This window comes from Salvelinus alpinus, chromosome 22, assembly GCF_045679555.1.
Source record: "Salvelinus alpinus chromosome 22, SLU_Salpinus.1, whole genome shotgun sequence".
NCBI classification, from domain to species: domain Eukaryota; kingdom Metazoa; phylum Chordata; class Actinopteri; order Salmoniformes; family Salmonidae; genus Salvelinus; species Salvelinus alpinus.
In genome coordinates, this window is record NC_092107.1 from 24,107,192 (window position 1) to 24,120,195 (window position 13,004).

At 42.0% G+C, this 13,004-nt stretch overlaps 1 protein-coding gene across 6 annotated transcripts in view; it reads left to right on the forward strand.

Moving 5' to 3' along the window:
* Positions 1–305: 305 nt before the first annotated feature.
* LOC139549294 (galactosylgalactosylxylosylprotein 3-beta-glucuronosyltransferase 1) overlaps positions 306–13,004 on the forward strand; it is a 115,257-nt gene continuing 102,558 nt past the window's right edge. For 3 of the 6 annotated variants that reach the window (XM_071359589.1, XM_071359591.1, XM_071359588.1), the window contains exon 1: positions 308–859. The gene's annotated coding sequence lies outside the window, so the exon portion shown is untranslated. Of the gene's footprint in view, positions 860–13,004 lie in introns of all 6 variants that reach the window. The other 3 variants (XR_011669859.1, XM_071359590.1, XM_071359592.1) reach the window with 2 other exon arrangements.

Here is a 13,004-nt window from a genome sequence, read left to right on the forward strand (position 1 = left end):
TAGGGGGATTTACATACAGTATGGTTAACTGGCTGGATCATTCACAGAGAAACAGTGTGCATAACAAGGACTCTCTCATGTAAAAGGTAAAAATAAATGAGAGGAAAAGGAGAAAGCTTCCAGAAAGGAGTGAGGTGGGAATAGATGAGGAATACGCTCAGCTCACCATGTTTCCTTCCTTTCTCTGCCTGCCTCTCACTATCCCCCTCCCTGTTCCCTCTCTCTCTCTCTCTGCTGCAGCCCACCCTGCTCTGAGCCTTAATGGTACATGCCATTAGCGAGACCGTCTCTACTAGGGGAGGGGGGTCTTTGCCTCGGCTAAGAGGCTACTTTAGTCCCACATAAACACATTCACAGATGTCTCTACACGCGAAGAGCCATCTCCCCCGTTACGACAGCACAGCACAGTCTGCCTCTAAGACAACCGCCGAGTCGCGGCAACAGAGACAGAGATAGACAGAGAGAGAGGAAAAAAGAGGGAGGGACAGATAGAGAGGGGAGAAGGACGACCACGGAGCAAAACACATCACCGTCTCTCTCTGACATCCCCCCTTGCTTGCGTGTATCTGTGTGTGAGCCTGAGCTGAGGAGAGGACAGAAAATTAAGCCGGGGAAATTCTCCCTCTCTCGTTTATTTTCCCTCTTTTCTCCATCCATCATCCAAGGATTGAATACCGGTGTCATCTGCCACAGAGGGATCAAATAAAGGGATGCTTTGAATGCTGTCTCTGTATATGACAAGTCACACAGAGAAGCAGAAAGAGGCAAAACAAGCCGGGGCAAAACCAGGATTTTGATAATGAACGGGAGTCCTTCCGCAGCATGTGTTAGGAATAGCAGTCCATCACTGAAGCCCACGGTAAATAATATTTATGTCTCTCTCTCTCCCTCCATGCTTGATTACACCCTTCAGTAGAAATGCAAAGAGGTGCTTGCAGCAGGAGCACAAACAGAGACATAATGAAGATTAAAAATGTTTCATGCTGATAAAGATCCTAACATGAAGGAAGATTGCCATCTTTGTCCTGAGTCCCTCCCTGTATGCATGTAGCTGTAGCAGCATTGTGGAAGTGTTGGAGATTTAAGCCATCCATATTGTATGCAGTAGACTACAGAGCCATGAGGGTAGTCTGAAGGAGCAGGGAATCTGATGGTGGCCTGACTGACTGACATGAGGAATCACTGATAATCCCCATCATCATGTTCCTTCCTGCTCAAATAGCAGGAGACAGCAAGAGCACATGGAGAGCTTTCATCGGCTACCGTCAATCAAACTGACAATTTGACTAAAAATCTTTGTTTGTTGCTGAGGGTCTTGTTATAGTGTGTCTTTGAATTGGTGGTCTAGCATGTCCAATAAGATGTATTCATTTTTGTTACATATGTACGTAAAATAATGTATTTCCCATTGAGGACTGTGTGCAGTATCACAGTACAGTATGCAATTACACAGTGAGTGTACAAACACATTAAGAGGAAGAATGCACTGCTTGTTTTCTGTACCCTCGACCGTCAGGCAACACAGTTTCCCTGGCGACTCAGGGGAACCCTTCACCACTAACAAAAAATAACAAGTGTGTCCAAAGAAACAAAAAGGGCATTGGCTTAGAAAAACCAACTTAAGGCAAACGTATAGGTTATTTCTGGAGAGAGGGTTGTATTTTCTCATTTTCGACAGGTACTCTACCCTTGCAACTCCTTGGGCTTTGATGCAGTTTCTGTGTTTGCTTCCTTGTCAGACACAGGTGTCGGTGTACTAACACTGTACTACCAGTCGCTTATATACTAACACAGTGGATTATGTACTAACACAGTGGATGTGTAGGGGAGACCAGGGCACAATGTAACACTTTAGGCTTTTTCTTATTTTGAAAATATTATTTGAGGTACTGTAGATTCATAATATTTTTATCCAAACAACGCACATATCTTAGCTAACATAACACACAGCAACAACAGTTCTATTACCCCCCCCCCCCCCCCCCCCCAGTATTTCTCATGGGGCTAATTGTAACAGACTGCGGTATTAATTGTAACACAGTCTTCATTGGTAAAAATAAGGGGTAATTGAAAACTCTGATTTAAAACTGATATTTGGTTAAAAAATACACTATACAGTATGGACCAAAATATTATTATTTTATCTGTTAGGGATGTACAGTACCAGTCAAAAGTTTGGACCCACCTTCTCATTCAAGATTTTTTCTTTATTTTTACAATTTTATACATTGTAGAATAATAGTGAAGACATCAAAACTATGAAATAACACATATGGAATCATGTAGTAAACAAAAAAGCGTAAAACAAATCAAAATATATTTTATATTTGAGATTCTTCCAAGTAGCTACCCTTTGCCTTGATGACAGCTTTGTTGTTTCCTGGCATACCCATGTTGTTTCTTGGAATATCTATGTTGTTTCTTGGAATATCTATGTTGTTTCCTGGTATATCCATGTTGTTTCCTGTCATATCCATGTTGTTTCTTGGAATATCCATGTTGTTTCCTGTCATATCCATGTTGTTTCCTGTCATATCCATGTTGTTTCTTGGAATATCTATGTTGTTTCCTGTCATATCCATATTGTTTCCTGTCATATCCATGTTGTTTCCTGTCATATCCATGTTGTTTCTTGGAATATCTATGTTGTTTCTTGGAATATCTATGTTGTTTCTTGGAATATCTATGTTGTTTCTTGGAATATCCATGTTGTTTCCTGTCATATCCATGTTGTTTCCTGTCATATCCATGTTGTTTCTTGGAATATCCATGTTGTTTCCTGTCATATCCATGTTGTTTCCTGTCATATCCATGTTGTTTCTTGGAATATCTATGTTGTTTCCTGTCATATCCATATTGTTTCCTGTCATATCCATGTTGTTTCCTGTCATATCCATGTTGTTTCTTGGAATATCTATGTTGTTTCTTGGAATATCTATGTTGTTTCTTGGAATATCTATGTTGTTTCTTGGAATATCCATGTTGTTTCCTGTCATATCCATGTTGTTTCCTGTCATATCCATGTTGTTTCTTGGAATATCTATGTTGTTTCCTGTCATATCCATATTGTTTCCTGTCATATCCATGTTGTTTCCTGTCATATCCATGTTGTTTCTTGGAATATCTATGTTGTTTCTTGGAATATCTATGTTGTTTCCTGTCATATCCATATTGTTTCCTGGCATATCCATGTTGTTTCCTGGCATATCCATGTTGTTTCCTGTCATATCCATGTTGTTTCCTGTCATATCCATGTTGTTTCTTGGAATATCTATGTTGTTTCCTGTCATATCCATATTGTTTCCTGGTATATCCATGTTGTTTCCTGGTATATCTGTGCTGTTTCCTGGCATATCATGTTGTTTCCTGGCGTATCATGTTGTTTCCTGGCATATCATGCTGTTTCCTGGCATATCCATGTTGTTTCCTGGCATATCCATGTTGTTTCCTGGCATATCCATGTTGTTTCCTGGCATATCCATGTTGTTTCCTGGCATATCATGCTGTTTCCTGGCATATCCATGTTGTTTCCTGGCATATCCATGTTGTTTCCTGGCATATCCATGTTGTTTCCTGGCATATCCATGTTGTTTCCTGGCATATCCATGTTGTTTCCTGGCATATCCATGTTGTTTCCTGGCATATCCATGTTGTTTCCTGGCATATCTATGTTGTTTCCTGTCATATCCATATTGTTTCCTGGTATATCATGTTGTTTCCTGGCATATCTATGTTGTTTCCTGTCATATCCATATTGTTTCCTGGCATATCCATGTTGTTTCCTGGCATATCCATGTTGTTTCCTGGCATATCCATGTTGTTTCCTGGCATATCCATGTTGTTTCCTGGCATATCCATGTTGTTTCCTGGCATATCTATGTTGTTTCCTGTCATATCCATATTGTTTCCTGGTATATCATGTTGTTTCCTGGCATATCTATGTTGTTTCCTGTCATATCCATATTGTTTCCTGGCATATCCATGTTGTTTCCTGGCATATCCATGTTGTTTCCTGTCATATCCATATTGTTTCCTGGTATATCATGTTGTTTCCTGGCATATCTATGTTGTTTCCTGTCATATCCATATTGTTTCCTGGCATATCCATGTTGTTTCCTGGCATATCCATGTTGTTTCCTGTCATATCCATATTGTTTCCTGTCATATCCATGTTGTTTCCTGGCATATCCATGTTGTTTCCTGGCATATCCATGTTGTTTCCTGGCATATCCATGTTGTTTCCTGGCATATCCATGTTGTTTCCTGGCATATCTATGTTGCTTCCTGTCATATCCATATTGTTTCCTGGTATATCATGTTGTTTCCTGGCATATCTATGTTGTTTCCTGTCATATCCATATTGTTTCCTGGCATATCCATGTTGTTTCCTGGCATATCCATGTTGTTTCCTGGCATATCCATGTTGTTTCCTGGCATATCATGCTGTTTCCTGGCATATCCATGTTGTTTCCTGGCATATCCATGTTGTTTCCTGGCATATCCATGTTGTTTCCTGGCATATCCATGTTGTTTCCTGGCATATCCATGTTGTTTCCTGGCATATCCATGTTGTTTCCTGGCATATCCATGTTGTTTCCTGGCATATCTATGTTGTTTCCTGTCATATCCATATTGTTTCCTGGTATATCATGTTGTTTCCTGGCATATCTATGTTGTTTCCTGTCATATCCATGTTGTTTCCTGTCATATCCATGTTGTTTCCTGTCATATCCATATTGTTTCCTGGTATATCATGTTGTTTCCTGTCATATCCATGTTGTTTCCTGTCATATCCATGTTGTTTCCTGTCATATCCATATTGTTTCCTGGCATATCTATGTTGTTTCCTGTCATATCCATGTTGTTTCCTGTCATATCCATGTTGTTTCCTGTCATATCCATATTGTTTCCTGGTATATCATGTTGTTTCCTGGCATATCTATGTTGTTTCCTGTCATATCCATGTTGTTTCCTGTCATATCCATGTTGTTTCCTGTCATATCCATATTGTTTCCTGGTATATCCATGTTGTTTCCTGTCATATCCATGTTGTTTCCTGTCATATCCATATTGTTTCCTGGCATATCTATGTTGTTTCCTGTCATATCCATATTGTTTCCTGGTATATCATGTTGTTTCCTGGCATATCTATGTTGTTTCCTGTCATATCCATGTTGTTTCCTGGCATATCTATGTTGTTTCCTGTCATATCCATATTGTTTCCTGGTATATCATGTTGTTTCCTGGCGTATCATGTTGTTTCCTGGCATATCTATGTTGTTTCCTGTCATATCCATGTTGTTTCCTGTCATATCCATGTTGTTTCCTGTCATATCCATATTGTTTCCTGGCATATCTATGTTGTTTCCTGTCATATCCATGTTGTTTCCTGTCATATCCATGTTGTTTCCTGTCATATCCATATTGTTTCCTGGTATATCATGTTGTTTCCTGGCATATCTATGTTGTTTCCTGTCATATCCATATTGTTTCCTGTCATATCCATGTTGTTTCCTGTCATATCCATATTGTTTCCTGGTATATCCATGTTGTTTCCTGTCATATCCATGTTGTTTCCTGTCATATCCATATTGTTTCCTGGCATATCTATGTTGTTTCCTGTCATATCCATATTGTTTCCTGGTATATCATGTTGTTTCCTGGCATATCTATGTTGTTTCCTGTCATATCCATGTTGTTTCCTGGCATATCTATGTTGTTTCCTGTCATATCCATATTGTTTCCTGGTATATCATGTTGTTTCCTGGCGTATCATGTTGTTTCCTGGCATATCTATGTTGTTTCCTGTCATATCCATGTTGTTTCCTGGTATATCATGTTGTTTCCTGGCGTATCATGTTGTTTCCTGGCATATCATGTTGTTTCCTGGCGTATCATGTTGTTTCCTGGCATATCATGCTGTTTCCTGGCATATCCATGTTGTTTCCTGGCATATCCATGTTGTTTCCTGGCATATCCATGTTGTTTCCTGGCATATCCATGTTGTTTCCTGGTATATCATGCTGTTTCCTGGTATATCCATGTTGTTTCCTGGCATATAATGTTGTTTTCTGGCACATCCATGGTGTTTGCTGGCATATCATGTTGTTTCCAGTCATATCCATGTTGTTTCCTGGCATATCATGTTGTTTTCTGGCACATCCATGTTGTTTCCTGACTTATCCATGTTGTTTCCTGGCATATCCATGTTGTTTCCTGGCATATGCATGTTGTTTCCTTGCATACAGTTGAAGTCGGATGTTTACAGTGGGGAGAACAAGTATTTGATACACTGCCGATTTTGCAGGTTTTCCTACTTACAAAGCATGTAGAGGTCTGTAATTTTTATCATAGGTACACTTCAACTGTGAGAGACGGAATCTAAAACAAAAATCCAGAAAATCCCATTGTATGATTTTTAAGTAATTAATTAGCATTTTATTGCATGACATAAGTATTTGATCACCTACCAACCAGTAAGAATTCCGGCTCTCACAGACCTGTTAGTTTTTCTTTAAGAAGCCTTTCTGTTCTCCACTCATTACCTGTATTAATTGCACCTGCTTGAACTCGTTACCTGTATAAAAGACACCTGTCCACACACTCAATCAAACAGACTCCAACCTCTCCACAATGGCCAAGACCAGAGAGCTGTGTAAGGACATCAGGGATAAAATTGTAGACCTGCACAAGCCTGGGATGGGCTACAGGACAATAGGCAAGCAGCTTGGTGTAAGGCAACAGCTGTTGGCGCAATTATTAGAAAATGGAAGAAGTTCAAGATGACGGTCAATCACCCTCGGTCTGGGGCTCCATGCAAGATCTCACCTCGTGGGGCATCAATGATCATGAGGAAGGTGAGGGATCAGCCCAGAACTACACGGCAGGACCTGGTCAATGACCTGAAGAGAGCTGGGACCACAGTCTCAAAGAAAACCATTAGTAACACACTACGCCGTCATGGATTAAAATCCTGCAGCGCACGCAAGGTCCCCCTGCTCAAGCCAGCGCATGTCCAGGCCCGTCTGAAGTTTGCCAATGACCATCTGGATGATCCAGAGGAGGAATGGGAGAAGGTCATGTGGTCTGATGAGACAAAAATAGAGCTTTTTGGTCTAAACTCCACACGCCGTGTTTGGAGGAAGAAGAAGGATGAGTACAACCCCAAGAACACCATCCCAACCGTGAAGCATGGAGGTGGAAACATCATTCTTTGGGGATGCTTTTCTGCAAAGGGGACAGGACGACTGCACCGTATTGAGGGGAGGATGGATGGGGCCATGTATCGCGAGATCTTGGCCAACAACCTCCTTCCCTCAGTAAGAGCATTGAAGATGGGTCGTGGCTGGGTCTTCCAGCATGACAACGACCCGAAACACACAGCCAGGGCAACTAAGGAGTGGCTCCGTAAGAAGCATCTCAAGGTCCTGGAGTGGCCTAGCCCTTCTCCAGACCTGAACCCAATAGAAAATCTTTGGAGGGAGCTGAAAGTCCGTATTGCCCAGCGACAGCCCCGAAACCTGAAGGATCTGGAGAAGGTCTGTATGGAGGAGTGGGCCAAAATCCCTGCTGCAGTGTGTGCAAACCTGGTCAAGAACTACAGGAAACGTATGATCTCTATAATTGCAAACAAATGTTTCTGTACCAAATATTAAGTTCTGCTTTTCTGATGTATCAAATACTTATGTCATGCAATAACATGCAAATGAATTTCTTTAAATCATACAATGGGATTTTCTGGATTTTTGTTTTAGATTCCGTCTCTCACAGTTGAAGTGTACCTATGATAAAAATTACAGACCTCTACATGCTTTGTAAGTAGGAAAACCTGCAAAATCGGCAGTGTATCAAATACTTGTTCTCCCCACTGTACATACACCTTTACCAAATACATTTAAACTCAGTTTTTCACAATTCCTGACATTTAATCCTAGTAAAAACTCCCTGTCTTAGGTCAGTTAGGATCACCACTATTTTAAGAATGTGAAATGTCAGAATAATAGTAGAGAGAATGATTTATTTCAGCTTTTATTTATTTATTCACATTCCCAGTTGGTCAGCAGTTTACATACACTCAATTAGTATTTGGTAGCATTGCCTTTAAATTGTTTAACTTGGGTCAAACGTTTCGGGTAGCCTTCCACAAGCTTCCCACAATAAGTTGGGTGAAGTTTGGCCCATTCCTCCTGACAGAGCTGGTGTAATTGAGTCAGGTTTGTAGGCCTTCTTTCTAACACACGCTTTTTCAGTTCTGCCCACAAATATTCTATAGGATTTAGGTCAGGGCTTTGTGATGGCCACTCCTTAAACCATGTTGCCACAACTTTGGAAGTATGCTTGGGGTCATTGTCCATTTGGAAGACCCATTTGCGACCAAGCTGTAACTTCCTGACTGATATCTTGACACTTTGCTTCAATATATCCATATACTTTTCCTGCCTCATGATTCCATCTATTTTGTGAAGTGCACCAGTCCCTCCTGCAGCAAAGCACCCCCACAACATGATGCTGCCACCCCTGTGCTTCACGGTTGGGAAGTTGTTCTTCGGCTTGCAAGCCTCCCCCTTTTTCCTCCAAACATAATGATGGTCCTTATGGCCAAACAGTTCTATTTTTATTTCATCAGACCAGAGGACGTTTCTCCAAAAAGTACGATCTTTGTCCCCATGTGCAGTTGCAAACCATAGTCAAAATCTTTTATGGCGGTTTTGGAGCAGTGGCTTCTTCCTTGCTGAGCAGCCTTTCAGGTTATGTCGATATAAGACTCGTTTTACTGTGGATATAGATACTTTTGTACCTGTTTCCTCCAGCATCTTCACAAGGTCCTTTGATATTGTTCTGGGATTTATTTGCACTTTCGCACCAAAGTACGTTCATCTCTAGGAGACAGAACGCGTCTCCTTCCTGAACGGTATGACGGCTGCGTGGTCCCATGTTGTTTATACTTGCGTACTATTGTTTGTACCGATGAAGGTGGTACCTTCAGGCGATGAACCAGATTTGTGGAGATCTACAATTTTCTTTCTGAGGTCTTGGCTAATTTCTTTTGATTTGCCCATGATGTCAAGCAAAGAGGCACTGAGTTTGAAGGTAGGCCTTGAAATACATCCACCGGTACACCTCCAATTGACGCAAATGATGTCAATTATCCTATCAGAAGCTTCTAAAGCCATTACATCATTTTCTGGAATTTTCCAAGCTGTTTAATAAAGGCTCAGTAAACTTAGTGTATGTAAACTTCAAACCCACTGGAATTGTGATACTGTGAATTATAAGTGAAATAATCTGTCTGTAAACAATTGTTGGAAAAATGACTTGTGTCATGCACAAAGTAGATGTCCTAAACGACTTGCCAAAACTATAGTTTGTTAACAAGAAATTAGTGGAGTGGTTGAAAAACGAGTTTTAATTACTCCAACCTAAGTGTATTTAAACTTCCGACTTCAACTGTATATATGTTGTTTCCTGAGGTATTCTGTTGTTTCCTGGCATGAGGCAGCCCAACACCTAGCTGTTCTCTCACCTGGGTAACAGTGTGCTTATACCATTCTCTCTCTCTCTGACTCTCTCTCTGTCTGTTTGCTTGTCTGTGTGAGCCTGGACATATTTAGCCCCTGCTCCAGTCCAACTATGTCAGCAAATAGCACCTAGATCTAATTTATTGAACAGAGCCTGTCATTGGATTATGTGTCATACAGTACCCCTTGGGACCAACAGTACATAGTGTAGACTGCTGATGGTAAGAAATACACATAAAACTGTCAGCCCTAACTCATGGGTTAACATTTATATCACCGCCAGGCCAGAGTTAGAGGAGAAAAGACTTCGCCACTGTAGCCAAAACTTTGCAAGACAGTTTTAAAAAGAGATTGTCCGAGTTCTAGAGCTAAGGAAAAGTAAGACCAGCATGTGGCTGCTTGTAAAGACCATCTACTTTCATTCTGACTGCACTGATATGAGTATTCAACCTTGTTCCACTGGGTGCAATTCACAACTCTTTTGATGTCAGCTCAAAACATGTTGTTTTGCTGTTTGAACGCAGTAGTGGTTTCCACAGATCCAGGGAGCTTTACCATCTTAAGGCAACGTGTGGAAAGGGTACAGGAGCAAGGAAAGCATAATGTTGCTCTCTTCACACACACCTGCCCCATTTCTAAGAGAGAAACTCTCCCCTCAGTCTGCATCCATCCTCTCCCAGACTGGGCAACAGTAAAACCAGGGCAGACTTGCCACCAGTGGCATGCCACCTTTCCATTCAGATTACAGAGCTAGAGGAATTTTGCTGTACAGAAGCCGAGTGTAAAGTGATTCACAGGGGCTCTCCCTTTACCCTGCAAATCTCCATGCAATTCATATTAACCACAGCGATTGTTCCCAGAGTGACGTCAGCGTGGCCAGACCCCTTTGTGCTACATTATTCATTCACTCAGAGCTGCCACCACCAGTTACATGCAGACATCAGGGAGGGATGGAGCAAGGGACGGAGAGAGGAAGGGAAGGAGGGATTACTTTACTCCACTCTCCACTTCCTATCTGGCCACCAGTCTCCACTGGCCTTTTAATAAACAGCTGAAAAGCAAACTTAGAATAAAATGTACTCTGCAAAACAAGCTGTCAGGCCTCGAGCTGTAGGAGGATGTTGTGGCTCCATGGGGCATTGTGCTTGCTGCTTGTGTTTGTCTGCTGGCTGCCCACCAAGAGAAGAGAATCTGTACTCTGCTCTATCGTACCCTTCTATCTCCTCCTCCTCCCCTCTCTCCCTCTCCCTTTCCCCTTCTCCCCCTCTCCCTTCTCTCCCTCCCCTCTCTACCTCTCCCCCCTCCAGAAAGCCCTTTACCTCCATAGACAGCAGCTGTGCCCCTGCTGTTATTGCTGTTGTTACTGCTGTTGTTATTGCTGTTGTTACTGCTGTTGTTACTGCTGCTGTTACTGCTGCTGTTACTGCTGCTGTTACTGCTGCTGTTACTGCTGCTGTTACTGCTGCTGTTATTGCTGCTGTTATTGCTGCTGTTACTGCTGCTGTTACTGCTGCTGTTATTGCTGCTGTTACTGCTGCTGTTACTGCTGCTGTTATTGCTGTTGTTATTGCTGCTGTTACTGCTGCTGTTACTGCTGTTGTTATTGCTGCTGTTACTGCTGCTGTTACTGCTGCTGTTACTGCTGCTGTTACTGCTGCTGTTACTGCTGCTGTTACTGCTGCTGTTACTGCTGCTGTTATTGCTGCTGTTACTGCTGCTGTTACTGCTGCTGTTACTGCTGCTGTTACTGCTGCTGTTACTGCTGCTGTTACTGCTGTTGTTATTGCTGCTGTTACTGCTGCTGTTACTGCTGTTGTTACTGCTGTTGTTACTGCTGCTGTTACTGCTGCTGTTACTGCTGCTGTTACTGCTGCTGTTACTGCTGCTGTTACTGCTGCTGTTACTGCTGCTGTTACTGCTGCTGTTACTGCTGCTGTTACTGCTGCTGTTACTGCTGCTGTTACTGCTGCTGTTACTGCTGCTGTTACTGCTGCTGTTACTGCTGCTGTTATTGCTGCTGTTATTGCTGCTGTTATTGCTGCTGTTACTGCTGCTGTTACTGCTGTTGTTATTGCTGCTGTTACTGCTGCTGTTACTGCTGCTGTTACTGCTGCTGTTACTGCTGCTGTTACTGCTGCTGTTATTGCTGCTGTTATTGCTGCTGTTATTGCTGCTGTTATTGCTGCTGTTACTGCTGCTGTTATTGCTGCTGTTACTGCTGCTGTTATTGCTGCTGTTATTGCTGCTGTTACTGCTGCTGTTACTGCTGCTGTTATTGCTGCTGTTACTGCTGCTGTTATTGCTGCTGTTATTGCTGCTGTTACTGCTGCTGTTACTGCTGCTGTTACTGCTGCTGTTACTGCTGCTGTTATTGCTGTTGTTATTGCTGCTGTTATTGCTGTTGTTATTGCTGCTGTTATTGCTGCTGTTATTGCTGCTGTTACTGCTGCTGTTATTGCTGCTGTTATTGCTGCTGTTATTGCTGCTGTTACTGCTGCTGTTACTGCTGCTGTTACTGCTGCTGTTACTGCTGTTGTTATTGCTGCTGTTATTGCTGTTGTTATTGCTGCTGTTATTGCTGCTGTTATTGCTGCTGTTATTGCTGCTGTTACTGCTGCTGTTATTGCTGTTGTTATTGCTGCTGTTATTGCTGCTGTTATTGCTGCTGTTACTGCTGCTGTTATTGCTGTTGTTATTGCTGCTGTTATTGCTGTTGTTATTGCTGCTGTTATTGCTGCTGTTATTGCTGCTGTTATTGCTGTTGTTACTGCTGCTGTTATTGCTGCTGTTACTGCTGTTGTTATTGCTGCTGTTACTGCTGTTGTTGTTATTGCTGCTGTTACTGCTGTTATTGCACTTGTTATTGCTGCGGTTATTGCTGTTGTTATTGCTGTTGTTATTGCTGCTGTTACTGCTGTTGTTATTGCTGCGGTTATTGCTGTTGTTATTGCTGTTGTTATTGCTGCTGTTACTGCTGTTGTTATTGCTGTTGTTACTGCTGCTGTTATTGCTGCTGTTACTGCTGCTGTTATTGCTGCTGTTATTGCTGCTGTTATTGCTGCTGTTATTGCTGCTGTTATTGCTGCTGTTATTGCTGCTGTTATTGCTGCTGTTATTGCTGTTGTTTTTGCTGTTGTTTTTGCTGCTGTTATTGCTGCTGTTACTGCTGCTGTTATTGCTGCTGTTACTGCTGCTGTTACTGCTGCTGTTATTGCTGCTGTTATTGCTGTTGTTATTGCTGCTGTTATTGCTGTTGTTACTGCTGCTGTTATTGCTGTTGTTACTGCTGCTGTTATTGCTGCTGTTATTGCTGTTGTTATTGCTGCTGTTATTGCTGCTGTTACTGCTGCTGTTATTGCTGCTGTTACTGCTGCTGTTATTGCTGCTGTTATTGCTGTTGTTATTGCTGCTGTTATTGCTGTTGTTACTGCTGCTGTTATTGCTGTTGTTACTGCTGCTGTTATTGCTGCTGTTATTGCTGTTGTT